Genomic DNA, 13,475 nt, shown 5'->3' with positions numbered 1-13,475 from the left:
ATTCCCAGCAACCACATGGTGGCTCACAACCATCTGTAATGGGATCTGATGCCCTCTTCTGAAGACAGCAACAGTGTTCTCACATATAAAAATAATAAATAAACCTTAAAAAGCAAACAAGATAAATAAACAAAAACCTCTATTTGTGGAGAGGCAGGTAAGGAGGGACTAACTGGGGAAGGGGAAGAGACACTGTTCTACCTTAAGAAGAGGACTGAACTGACACTTGAGCTCTAAATCTTGAGGATGAACAAGACAACTTGAACCTGTGGAAATCAGCCATATCTCCAGGCAAAACATACTGAGAGTTGCCTTGAAAGACCACGTCTAAGAACTTATGGGAGCCCTATTCGGAGGGCCCAATGGGAGCGGTCTTTGACTTGGGCTCACTGAGAAGCTGGGGCCAACGTTCATGGTTAACTTTTCTGCCTCAAGTCCTTCAAGTCCCAGCACCTGGCCACAACAAGGGAATGCTCTCTGTGAGGGATCCTCCTGGCCCCTGAGGCTTTCTGGGAAATGCATCCTGGTAAAGATGGGGTGCAGGAAGGGGATAAGAGAGAAGCTGAACCCTTTCCTCCTTTGGGTGTGGGAGAACAACATCTGTGGGTCCTCTCAGAGCTCTCCCAGGTGCCGCCAAGCACTCGACTGTTGGGCTGTAGGAAGCAGAAGATTCCACAGGTGACTAACTCAGGACATCAGTGGGATCACAGTGTCCTCATCAGTCTCAGGAGCACACCCGGCGGCTATCCACCTTAGAGACCAGCCTCTGCAAGACCAGCAATTGTGCTGGGCCTGGGACCTTGTCCCTAGAGTCTGGTAGGGAGCACACAGCACAGAGTCCATACAAACAAGGGTTTGGGGGCTCAAAAATAGTAGAAATGCCCACGGTTAATGAAACAGCAAACACGGAGACCGGCAGACATGAAGTTAGTAAGGCACATCTGCATGCATGTGACCAGGGCATGCCCGCATATGGAAAACGCCATCAATGGCTGTAAAGAGAGGCAGAGCATTGGGAGATGTTGAGGGTGGCGGACAGCGTTTGCCTATGAGCGGCGTGTAAGGGCAGTGAAGACACTGGGTCTGACTCAGGATCACAGTCCTTCATTGCAGACCTTCTCTTGCAAAGCTGAGGATTTGACCATGCACCCCTTTGCTCAGGATCACTCGTGAGAATCACTGTCTCCTGTGCAGATTCAGGGGAATGCTGGGCCATGTGACTCCGATGGGCCTCTCTAGTGCTGAACCCCAGAATTCACAGAAAGGAGAGAGGGCAAAGACTGTGTGTGGCAGGTGATGGGGCAGCTGTCCCCGACCCCAGGCTGCAGTGGCTGCACAGAGCAAAACACTAGAAGCTTACAAAACAAACACAAACAAACCACTCACAAACTGAGTGCTTTCTCCCAAACCGCACAATAAAGGAAAGAAAGCTGTTCTCAAAAGTCAAAATAAACACAAGCCAGGCTGGGATTTGTAGTCTTCAAATTACCCTCCTCCCCCGGGAAAAGCCCTGCAGGGAAGAACTTTCTTTTCAATCTTACTGAAACAGAAAACAAACTCTGTGACCTTCTGTGACTTCCAAAGCCAAGCGCAGGGAGCCTCGAGCCTCTCGAGAAACCAGAGGCAACACCGCCTCTGTCAGGGGCCTCAGGAGGAAGGCGCCTTCTCTGACAAGAGCAGACAGAGGCCAGGCTCCCAGGAGTCCATGGGAAGGAGCAGAGAAGGTGAGAATGGTGCCCCTTATACTCTATGCCTTCCCCATTTTTAGTTTTGTCTTTCACGTGGGAGGTGGAGGTAGAGGATTGGAGGCCAGCCTGTGCTACATGGGTCCCTGTCTCAGAAAAGAAAACCCAAAACCAACAAAAAGAATGAAGAAAAAAAAAAGAAAAAGAAAAACCTCAGAAAAACAAAACAAAGCAAAACAAACAGCAAAACACTGACCCTAGAGGTAGAAACCCAGACAAGAGAAATCCTAACCGTGAGGTGGTAACTGACAGACACTGAGTACTTTAGGCTCTTCAGACTGGAAGGCAGGGCTTTCTGGGTGTTTTGTCACCAATGTAAGAGAGGCTGCAAAAGGAGAACTGCCAATGTATTATTAACACGATTTTCCGACGTCAGCATCACTAGAGACTCATGAAGAACTTACACAAGGCCAAGTCTGTCAGCAAAGCAGTATGAGATACCACGGAGCAGTGTGGCAGGAAACGAGGATCATCGTGTAGCATGCTAACCCGAGTTAAAAGCTTGTACAACTTCATGGGATAAAACAGCCTTAGAAATTTTCCTATCTTAGCAGGGTGGGTAGAGCATAAAGTTATTTAAAATATTCTAGAGAGGGGCTTCAGGTGATATATGTGTAAAGCCTACAGGATACAAGCAAAATTTGGGTTTATACTTGGGCTTTATTCTCGAGAGATTTGTGTGTGTGTGTGTGTGTGTGTGTGTGTGTGTGTGTGTGTGTGTGTGTGTGTACAAACATTCCTTCTTGTGGTTGTCTTGTAGCAGCTCCACAGGCATGCGTCTACTACAGTCTGATGTTCCCGATGTACAGAAGAGCCTGTGTTTGGTTGGATGTTTTTGTTGTCACCTTCTCGGGGTTAATTTGTTTTCAGACAGTGTTTCATGTATCCCCAGGTTGGTCTCAAACGCCATCTGTACTTCAGGGGACCTTGACCTTCTGATCTTCCTGCTTCCACACCCAGTGTGATGGAATTGCATGTAAGTATCACCACACCCAGGGTTATATCATGCTGGGGATGGGACCCAGGATTTCATGTGTGGTGGGCAAACACTCTAGCAACTGAGCCGCATTCCCCATCTCCTCCTCCTAAAATCTTAATTCTTTTTGAATGGGAAATCCTGATCTTTTGGGTCCCCCCCCCCCCTCAGGAAACTCCTTGCTAATCTCCAAGACAGCCCGGCTAGTAGTCAGGTCACAAGGTAGCCTTTCAAAAGCAGAGTTTTTGTGTCTCTCAGGTGGTTGGTGGCATTGTCCTGGTCATGCCCAGCCTTTGTTTGATAGATATTTTGCTGTAGATGAAGATTTCCAACAGCTATGTTGGAATTTAACTGCTGTTGTAACAGCTTACTGAAGTAGGTAAACGGATACCCTTGTCAGAGAAACGGTAGCCTCACAGCAAGGCCTTCTGAGGTGTTCTTTGCAGTTGCTGGTTGCCCTTCCTCCCCTGTCGTGTGGCATGGGAGTCAGGACTTGAGGACTCACTACGTGCTGGCTAGCACCATGTCCTTGGCCTCCCAGAACAGTAAGAAATAAATGGGTCTTCTTTATAAATCCCCCAGTCTATGCTATTCTAACGGAAGACAGACTGTGATGTCAAATAAGTTACTGGACTTCTCAAGGCAGGCAGCACAGCTAGAATATCTCCTTCCCGAGGTAGATTGTTGAGGTTTTTGTCTTTCACTGTCTACTGTAATGCTATGTGCGGCCCCCAAGACTTGGAGTTTGCACTTAACCTCTGGGACACTGCCCTCAGGTTAATTCTAATTGGTGAGTGAAGATGCTGGCAGCTAATAGAGGGGCAGAAGAGAGATAGGCCATGTTGAGCTTTTGAGGGCTTGGGTCAGACAGAAAACCATCGGAAGAGAAAAAGAGAAGCTGCCATGGGACAGAAAAAAGAATGTACAGGAGAGGAGAAGGGAGAGCAGCCATGGGCTGAGGGACAGGAGAACGTGGGCTGCCCAGTTAGAGCTAAGAGCAGCCCAGATGAAACATAGGAAGTAATAATGGGTTTATTGATAGAAAGTGGATTCTAACAACATGGAGGGTAGGCAGGCGCCCAGCCATTGTGCTGCTTAAGACATATTTAAAAAACATGCATATGTCTTTCTTCAGAAAACATAAATGGTCTAAGGCAGGAAGAAACCCTGCACCCAGATTTTTTAAATATTATTTACTGCATAGAAACTCTCCATTCCCCAACTCCCCACACCTCCCATCTGGCTGCTGTCACTACCTCCTTACCTGTTCCCCACCCCCACAAATCTGGAGCTAGGCTTAAGGAACTTTTCTCAGCATAAATTATGTCAGCGGAACCTCCTCACTCCAGAGGGTCCCCCCCAAACCCTGGTGGAGGAATGCCACACACGGAGAGACTGAGAAGAATCTGCGCAGACTGGCTTGGCTGGGACCCACATCCAGCTCATGAATACAATGGCCCTGCAAGGAAGTCTCCACGGAAGGGCTCAAGGACAGGGTTCTGAGCGGCTACAAACACCTGCGGCTCTGTGCATCCCCAGAAATCTCTGCATCCAAGTCCTTCATTCCCTGAGCCTTGTGAGCCATCCGACTATGTTAGTTGGATCCAGGGAGAGTGGAGGGAACTCATTTTATAGCCACTGGGTAGAAGGAGCAGGTAGAAACAGCACGACTCTGTGTCTGGCTTACAGATGAGGTACAATCTTGGGGACAACCAACATCTACAACAGTAGCCCCACCCCACCCCCACTTCCTGCTCCTATGGGATGTGACGCCATGGCCTGGTAGATGAGACCAGAACTGAATGGAAGTAAGGGACATCCAGCCAGGGTTGGCTGCAGAAGCTATGGTTTACCTTCTGATGAGGGGACAATCCTAGACATTTGGCGTCAGCTAGCTGAGCTGCGGCTGCAGGAGGAAAAGCTAGGCACTTACTTGGTTTTTCCTGACTTGCTGACTGAATGACAGTCGGAGCCAAGACATGGGCTATTGTGAAGCAAATATCTAAAAATACAGGCAGAGGCTGGAAGGCTCTGGAGAAGCAGTCTAGGAAAAGCCTAGATCGTGCAGGCATGGCCCGCTTTTGACGTGCCAACCTGACACTGTCACCTATAAAATTTAGGCGCTGGTCTGAGAGGACACACCTAATGATTCGGGTGAGGACTCAGGAGGAAGACTTAGGCACTTTATATCCAGAATACAGGTAGGACTGTGAATGGTGAAGGCCATTACTGCAAGGTCTTGGGTAGAAACAAAGAGCTGGAAATCAGAGTAAAGGTTGCAGCATCACAGTGTAGCATAGAACATGGGCCCATGGAGCCTCGGAAAGTGTAAGAGTGACTCATCGGATACCTGACAGATGACGTTCTCTACGTGTCAGAACGTTATTATCATTGCTATCAATATTTTGAGAAAGGGTCTCATGTAACCCAGGCTACCCCCAGTTCCACATGTAGCTGAGGATGACCTTTAGCTTCTGATTGTCTAGCCTGCCCCTCCCAAGTGCTAGATCTGCGTTGTGGTGCTGAATAGAAAATCGCACACACTGGGCAAGCACCCTACCAACTGAGCTCCACCCCGAGGTCTTGCTGACTTCCCGTAAGATGCCGGAGAAGGGAAATGAATGTAAGGATAGAAACGTATACTTGAAAGGGAAGCAGAGTGATCAGCACTTGGGAAAGGTGAAGCTTGCTTCTGTAAAGTGGGAGAAGTATCCAGAAAGAAAGAAAGAAAGAAAAAAAAATGTGTGTTTACAAAGGTGTGGCCAGGGTGCCCTAGTTCAGTGTTCTCAGCTGCCGGTGGCAATCCCATTGGAGTCACATATCAGATATCCTATGTATCAGATTTTACATTGTGATTCGTAACAGTTGCAGAATTATAGTTAGAGGCTGGTCCCCAGGGCTCCAGTGTTTCTTCAAGATCCTTCTTGACTGTCCTACAGGGGACCTTTCAAATGCTCAGGGCAGATGAAGTCAGACTGTGACCTCCAAGAGGGCTCTGCTTATTCTGCTGGGAATGACCCAGGGCGGGACTTTTTTCTTTTAACAACTCCATCTATGCCATTGCATAGCTCTCTTAAACTGACATGTTGGCTTAGGTATTGGTATGGTTTGGGTAAATGTTCCCCAAGTCCCGTGCGTTAAATGAAGTCTTAGCCCCAGTCTGTGTTGCAATAGGGGGGTCTTTTAGGAGATAGCAGAATGAGAGGCTTTTAATTTTAGACCACTGGGGTTATGACCTCAAAATAGGCAGCAGGTCCCTGGTCCTCTCCTTTCTTTCTCTTTTGCTTTCTGGACACATGGAGTTAGCCACATACTCTCAACTATGCGGGTCCCAAACTATGTACTGGTCAACCTTGAAATCTCCAGAACTATTGAGCCTAACTGACCCTTTCTCTTTATAAGTTTGATTGCTCCTGGTATCTGTCACAGTAGGGGAAAGCTAAAGTAAGAACACATACGTTTATAAACAAAAGTAAAGGAATGTTTTTATCTCAAACTTGGGTCTTACAGTGTGTCCCAAGCTGGTCTTGAACTCACAGCAGTCCTGCCTCAATCCCTTCTGGGCTGGGTTTACAGCTATAAGGTACTATATCTGGCCAAATGAAAACAACTTGTTGGATAGTTCTGTCCACCCAGGAACCTCACGAGAATGGTGATACTCCACTCTTCAGCATAGTGGTGGGCATTCAGAGCCTTCTTTTATTGCTATTTCACATATACGCACATACAAAACACACACACACACACACACACACACACACACACACACACACACCTTTTCTAAGCTAGCCAGTGCCCGTTCAGAATTCCTTGACTGACTGAGTTGCTAGTCTGCATAACTGAGAGTAGGTGGGTGGTCTTGACCAGTTTGGGATGTCCACATGATTTCCTGCTGCCCTGCTGTCGTGAGCATGTGGCCCCCGGGGAAGACTTCACCTGGCTTATTAGGCCATAATTATGACTTAGCGTGTGGTAAAGGGACTGTTTCTAGGACCCACCCGATTCCCATGCCCAGCAGATAGCTTCTTCCTTCCACACATTCCTGAAGAAAGAGCAATTGCTTCACTGACAAACCTGCTCAGCCCCTGTCTGGAGTCAGGGTGTTGTGACAAGCTCATGGGATTTCCTTCACATAGGTCGTGGAGTGTCTCATGCAGCATGATACTTTACAGGGAAAGCCCTGGGCAGGGGTATGAAGGCAGGAAAGACAGAAGGACAGATGCCGGGGCTACACAGTCCATCTGGCTTAGGGCCCCCTTGGAGAATGTAGAGGAGCATTTTCCTTCTTGTCCTTCATTTTGGTATTAAACCCTTTCGCTCAAGAGGGGACTGGGAGCTAAACTAGGTATGGCAGTGCAAACCTCCAATCCCAGTGCTGGGAAGCTGAGGCAGTGGGACCACGAGTTCCAGGCCAGCCTGTCATAGATTGTGACAAACAATCTATGTCTCAAAACCACAAACAAAACAGATGCTACCGCTCCTGACAGTATTCCATCCAAGAGAGGGAAATCCTACAGGGATGAGCGGAAGGGACAGTGTCCAAGAGACCGCTAAACTGTTCTGTGAAAACCTCTTGGGGTTGGGGACTTAGCTCAGTGGTAGAGCGCTTGCCTAGCAAGCGCAAGGCCCTGGGTTCGGTCTCCAGCTCTGAAAAAAAAGAAAAACAAAACAAAACAAAACAAAAAACCTCTTATATCCGTGCTGCTCCAGATGTGATGCTTGTAGTTCTGTCTGAGGACGGGCCCAGAGAGTCAACTGTCTCACAAGCCATGCCCTGTGCACACCCAGGACACACTGCTCCCTCTCCCTCCCTCCCCTGCACTTATCTAAAGTCTATCTCCTCCACAGACAGCTGTCCTGAGTCCGTGCAAAACAAACTAAAAGGCGGGCGCTGCCGAGGCAGGCCCTGAGATTCGGAAGAGCTAATGGGCCATTAGCAGGAAGGTGGGGCAGGAAGCTTCCTTCTCCCAAGGGAGAGCAGGAAGAAATGGGGGTGGAGGATGACCAGTCGTAGCTCCCGGGTAACTCAGGAGGGAGAGCCCATAATCCCATGTCAGTGGGCCACTCTGGAAAATGGAACACTTCTTCATGAGAGAAGTGTCACCGTGTGACATCACGGTGACTGTTTGCCCGAGGTCTCATGCTAATCAAATGGAACCAGGAAGGACAAACGCAGCAGTGTAATAGAATTGGTAGGGATGGGAGGATGGTAGATGGCACTTTTTCCTTTTGAATTTTCCTTTGGTTGCAAAGAGGAATCCAGAGTACCTCTTCGGTTAGGGATCACCCTCATGGACTTGATCTCTCTGAGGTCGGTGTGCACAGGAAACTCCAGCTCCACTCCCATCCTTGGTGTCTATGCAGCCTGCTCCTTCCCTGCTGAGAAAGTATTTTCCTTATGTGACCTTCTAGGATGGTGGTTCTCAACCTGTAGGTCACGACCCCTTCGGCAAAAAGATCTATCTCCCAAACCATTTACATTCTGATTCCTAACAGTACGAAATTACAGTTATGAAGTAGCAAAACAATAATTTTATGGCTGAGGGTCACCACAACACGAGGAGCCGTATTAAGGGGTCGCAGCAAACATGAGGAACAGAGTTTGAATCCCAGGACCCAGGTAAAAAGCCAGGCATATAAGGCTGTGAAACACTGCTGTAGAAGGTATTGGACCTAAAATGAGAACACGTGAGCACATGTGTTGTGGACATTTTATTCTGAAACGAATGGATGTATAGTTTTATACATGGCAAGCACTGTACTGACTGAACTGCCTCCCCAGGCCCTCACATGCTCCCTTTAAAACTTACCACCTCTGCTCATGACTTCCAAGCAAGAATTAGGGATCATCAAAACCCAGCCAACCAAACTGGGTGGTGATGTAGTCTTTAACCTGAGCACCCAGGAAGTGAATGAAGACAGGTTGTAAGCAGTTCCAGAGGATCTGACAGCCTTGCGAAACACCAAGACACATGAAATAAAAATAAATCATTAAAAACACCAGAAACTTAAAAACAGCAAAAGTATCACTATAAACAGAACAGACAGACTTTTGATTCTTTCCTAACCCTTCCCAGCTCTCCTAACCTTTTCTCCCATCCAAGCTCTGTGACCTTTGAGTGACTCATCTACAGGCTGCTTGCATCCAGGTAGGAGAACATGCAATGCCCCAGGAGTAGATTGTTACTGGAGAAAACGCAGTAGCTCTCAAGAGTAGAGGAGACATATGGTAGGCAACCAGGACGGCTGAGATCTTATTCATGAGGCATTCCAGTTGAGAAAGCTACTGAGACTCTGACTGACGCTTATAGCCCTTATGGCTTGTGGGGTTCAGCTTCCTTGCCTTCAGCCCTCAGGCTGGGAAGTGGAACGGGTACAGCACCGCTCACGAGGATGAGTGCTGATCCTGCTTTTAATTCTGGAACCAGCCAGACAACATATAGGGCCTAGAGTAGAGAGGGAAGTATGAGGCTCCCGTCTTAAAGAAATTGCTCAGAATTTCCAAGGGAGGCAGCAGATTCTTTTGGGAGTGGGTCTCTGTGTGCACACTGGCTCCGAGGTGCTTGTGTAGATTCTGTGCTATGACTCTGATTCCCAGAGGCACACCTTGAACAGATCCTAGGGCTGTGATAGGCCCAGGAGAGCATCTCTCTAATCAGCCACAGGAAGGGGAATCCCAGGACTGTTGCAGCACGTATCAGGGAGGGAGAAGAGCAGTAGATGGTATCCTGTGTTTGGAACAGCTGAAATGAACCAACAAGAAGTGGGGTTAGAGCTAATGCAAGTTCTGGTGCTAGAGAACAAGCAGCGGGAATGGTGCTTGGACATTGTCTTAGGGTTTGTCATAGTTAGGGTTTCCACTGCTGTGAAGAAACACCATGACCAAGGCAACTCTTATAAAATTGGGGCTGGCTTACAGTTTCAGATGCTCAGTCCATTATCATCGTGGCAGGAAAGATGGCGGCATGCAGGCAGTCATGGTGCTAGAGGAGCTGAGAGTTCTACATCTTGATCCAAATGCAGCCAGGAAGAGACCTGCTCACAGGAAGCCAGCAGGGCATCTTCTCCTCATTGAGCAGAGCTTGAGTGCTAGGCACCCTCAAAGCCCACCTACACAGTGACTTCCTCCAACAAGGCCACACCTCCTAGTAGTGCCATGTCCTGTGTACTTCCTGGGCCAAGCCATATTCAAACCACCTCGGACATGCAGTCATTGTGATTTCCTGATGCCCAATCTCAGAACAGACATGCACACACAGCTCTTATCAGCACTCACCTGTGTAGGGTGGGTGGCTGAGGCATTGCCTTCTCAGAGGAGCAGGCAGCCCAAATGCCCAGGAAGAGAGGCATATAAATGGCTCCTCTCTTACCCTGCTAGCTAGATCAGCATCTTATACACCACAAGAAGCCTTGAAGAGGTGACTCCGCAAGCCTACCTTCCTAGCAGCCAAAGTACCCCCAAATGTCAACTGACTGCAGCCCCAGTGACAGTTTTCCGATGGGGCATCTGTCATCTCCTTTCAGAGGAATGCTTTCTCCTCCCTAATTCTTCTAGTCCCAGTTGTACCATCCCCATCTTGAGTCGTAGCCCACGGAGCTTCAGAATGCTGGAGTCTAATCACATGCTTGCTTTCCTCACATCTCATTGGCTGAGGTTTCTCTTACCTGGCTCATAGCAGGCGCGTCCTACTGTTCTGCTAAATTGATGACTGGAGGCATGTGCTTAAAAACCACCAGGAAGCTCACAGTCTTAGTTTAGTCACCGAAGGCTAAATTCCTCCACCGGGCTCTTACTGTTAAAGCACAGAATGGGTACGAGCAAACACAGAACAACATCCATCAAGGCCAGGCAACCATGTGGGGCAGGAGATGGCCCAGCCCCAGGCCAGATGATTTACTGTATACGACCATGACTAAGGCACTGCAAGCTCCCACTGACTGTAGAAGACAACAGGAGTCACCAAGTCACAAGGCTGAGTCCATACTTGAGAATGTCACATGGTGGTGAGGCCATCATTTAATTCCTGGACTTAGGTCAGCCTGGTTCCCTCAGCTGGGGTCCACTGGCCCAGGTTTCTGTTTCATAATCATATCCCAAATTCCTGTGTTGGAAGCTGGAAACTGAGCTACGCGGTGGACCAACCACATTCATGGGACATCCAAGACCCATGGCTATACTATGGCTCTTTAAGTCATTTCCTGGGATCCTGGGACCATCCCAGGACCCAGCAGAGTCCTAGAAACTGCCCTGTTTTAGTTGGGCAACTAAAGATGACATCATTACCTTTAAGATCATTAGCACAAAGCTTTTTTTTTTTTTTTTTTAAAGGTAAAACATCCTTTTGGAGTTAGAACCAAATGAAACATTGACACATCAGCTCTGGGAAGCATGGAGGAAAAGCAAAGACACCCCCTGTTTTTGACCTGATCAAAGGGCTAGAATCTGCCCAGGTCCCCAGACTTCGTCCAATGTGCACAAGGATTAAGTCTCTCCTGACTGTGACCTTTCTCTCTCTCATGCATCCACTCTCCTCTCCGGCCACCTGAGCTCTGGAGGACATTGGTGCCCGCTCAGCAATTCTGTGTCATCATGTTGATCGCTGCTAAGACCCCTCTGGATCTTACAAGTGTCAGTAGCTTCTCATCATCCTTCAGTCAAAGCCCCGAGTCCCCCCACGAGCCTCCAAGATCCCGCCCGGGAGGTTGCAGGCCTCCATCTCCAGCCTATCCAGTTCCGTATTGCTCCAGTTTCAGTCACATGGTCTTTGAGTTCCAAATGCCCTTGGTCTCTTCCTCCATGAGGAAGTCCTCCTCTTCAGTTAGACTTGACTGGGATGGTAGGACGAAGAATGGGGACATGAGAAGGACCTTCTCCTCACGCATCATTGTGTCTTTCCCCAACCTCTAGAGATGTCCTGAGTGGAGGAGGCATGGAGAAGGCAGGGTTCTCCAGGGAAATAACCCTGGAAACCTTCAAAAGTTTACCTATCAGAGTACCCAGAGGAAGGACAGTTGTTTGCGAATCCTCACACGTTAAATAGGTTTAAATCCAGATATAATTTCAGAAGAAGAGAAATGTTTTGTTAGATTTGGTATGAAGGAAATGTATTCAAAATTCTGCAGTGATGAGGACTCCAATGGCCACTGATCAGGAGATGGGCCCTTGGGGGACAAGTAGGCTATACCTGAGTGGTTCACACCCTAACAGGATATACCTAGCCGTCCTCACCTGAACAGATCACACCCGACCAGAATACATATGAGCGAATCATACCTACCTGAGCAGGATACACCTGGGCAAATCAGATCTGGAGCAGATCACGCCTGAGCAGACCACGCCATAGCATGCACCAAAGCAGACTAAACCCGAACAAATCATGCCTGCATAGATCACACCTAAGGAGATCACACCTGAGCAGACCACACCCAAATAAATCACACCTGAGTACATAACACCTGAGTAGGTCACACTTCAGCAAACCATAGTTGAGCAGAACACACCTGCAACTCGCGTCTGAGCAGACCTCACCTGAATAGAGCACACCTGAGAGGGCATCTGAGCAGGCCTCACCTGAGCTCACCAGAGTGGGCTCGTGAGGATTCTCAGAAAGTCATTAGCCTACTAGATGCCTGTGGCAGCTGGCATGTAGTGAAATGTTCTTCTGGGAGATGTTATTGGTCCATTGTGTAAATACCGTATAGATTGCCCCTAATTTAAGAATCACACAGAATAAGAAGAAACAAATTTTACCACCTATAATTTTCCCTTACAGAGTCACTGGTAGTGATGAGTTCATTTTTTTTCCTTGAAAATTAGAGGCATGTGCGCTCCATAGTGTTCCCAAGTCTCTTTCTTTCCTTCCCCCCCCCCCCACTTAAGCAATTATTTCAGTCTTTACTGAATGCAATTTTTCTGAATGCAGTGCTCTGTGCTGTGAATGACATTCACAGTGTCAGCCAGAGACACTGAGGAAGTCTGAGCTCCTGTGAGGAGTGAAACCCTTCCTAACCAAAGCTGTTGGGAGCTCCATGCTGGGCTTGCAAGCATCCTTTAGATTCTCTCCAGGGTTGGCCTCATGTTTTAGTGAGGGAAGGCCTCATGGCTGTTGTTCTGGATAGACAGTGCTAACTCTCCCTGTCTATTCTGCTCTGCTCAAATCCGAAGGGAGGACTAAGAATCCTTCTTTCCGGGGTCAATGGGATTCAGCTAGTGTGTGGTTCTTCTAGCCTCTCCTGCTGGAAGAGGAGATAAGGATGTCCCGGTGACCAGGAGTGTTCCATGGAGTCCTGATGGCCTGTGGATCAGCAAGGTGCTTGGTCAGGTGGGGAAACTGATGTGGTCCCCTTGGCCTGTCTGTGCAATCCTGCTTGGGTTAAAGCACACCGCCCAGCTTCTCCTTAGCACCTGCAGAGCCCCTGTGTCATGGGTCTGGCTCCCCGTGCTGTGAAAGCAGCTAATGAATTCCGCAGTCTACTCCCATCTGCTCTTGGCAGAAGTCCCTCCCATACTGTGGCCAGGCAATTATTGATATTCTTAGCTTCTGATGCAGTTGCAATTTGGCAATTATGCACGTGCCTTCCTGGGTGTCTCAGTGGAAGGCTGGGAGAGGCTGAGCGGGGTTAGCAGACACCTGCCGTGAGTTCCTATGGTGATGTAGGGGTCTGCGTGCTTGGCTCAGCAGATAGCATGAGAACCATGCTTTCAATGCCATACAAAGCTGAGACTCTCATGCATAGTCTTCAGCAAGATGCTG

The 13,475-nt window shown here is 48.4% G+C and overlaps 1 long non-coding RNA gene across 1 annotated transcript; it reads left to right on the top strand.

Annotated features, from left to right (window-relative positions):
* Positions 1–2,125: 2,125 nt before the first annotated feature.
* Positions 2,126–12,559, top strand: LOC148003837 (uncharacterized). The gene is made up of 3 exons (XR_015629211.1): positions 2,126–2,300; positions 2,638–2,721; positions 11,051–12,559. It is a non-coding gene; the product is annotated as an uncharacterized LOC148003837 (long non-coding RNA).
* Positions 12,560–13,475: the final 916 nt, after the last annotated feature.

Source organism: Rattus norvegicus, chromosome 9 (genome assembly GCF_021556685.1).
Source record: "Rattus norvegicus strain SHRSP/BbbUtx chromosome 9, alternate assembly SHRSP_T2T, whole genome shotgun sequence".
NCBI classification, from domain to species: Eukaryota; Metazoa; Chordata; class Mammalia; order Rodentia; family Muridae; genus Rattus; species Rattus norvegicus.
Note: the sequence above shows the minus strand (reverse complement) of the source record. Positions and strands in the feature narration are given on the sequence as shown.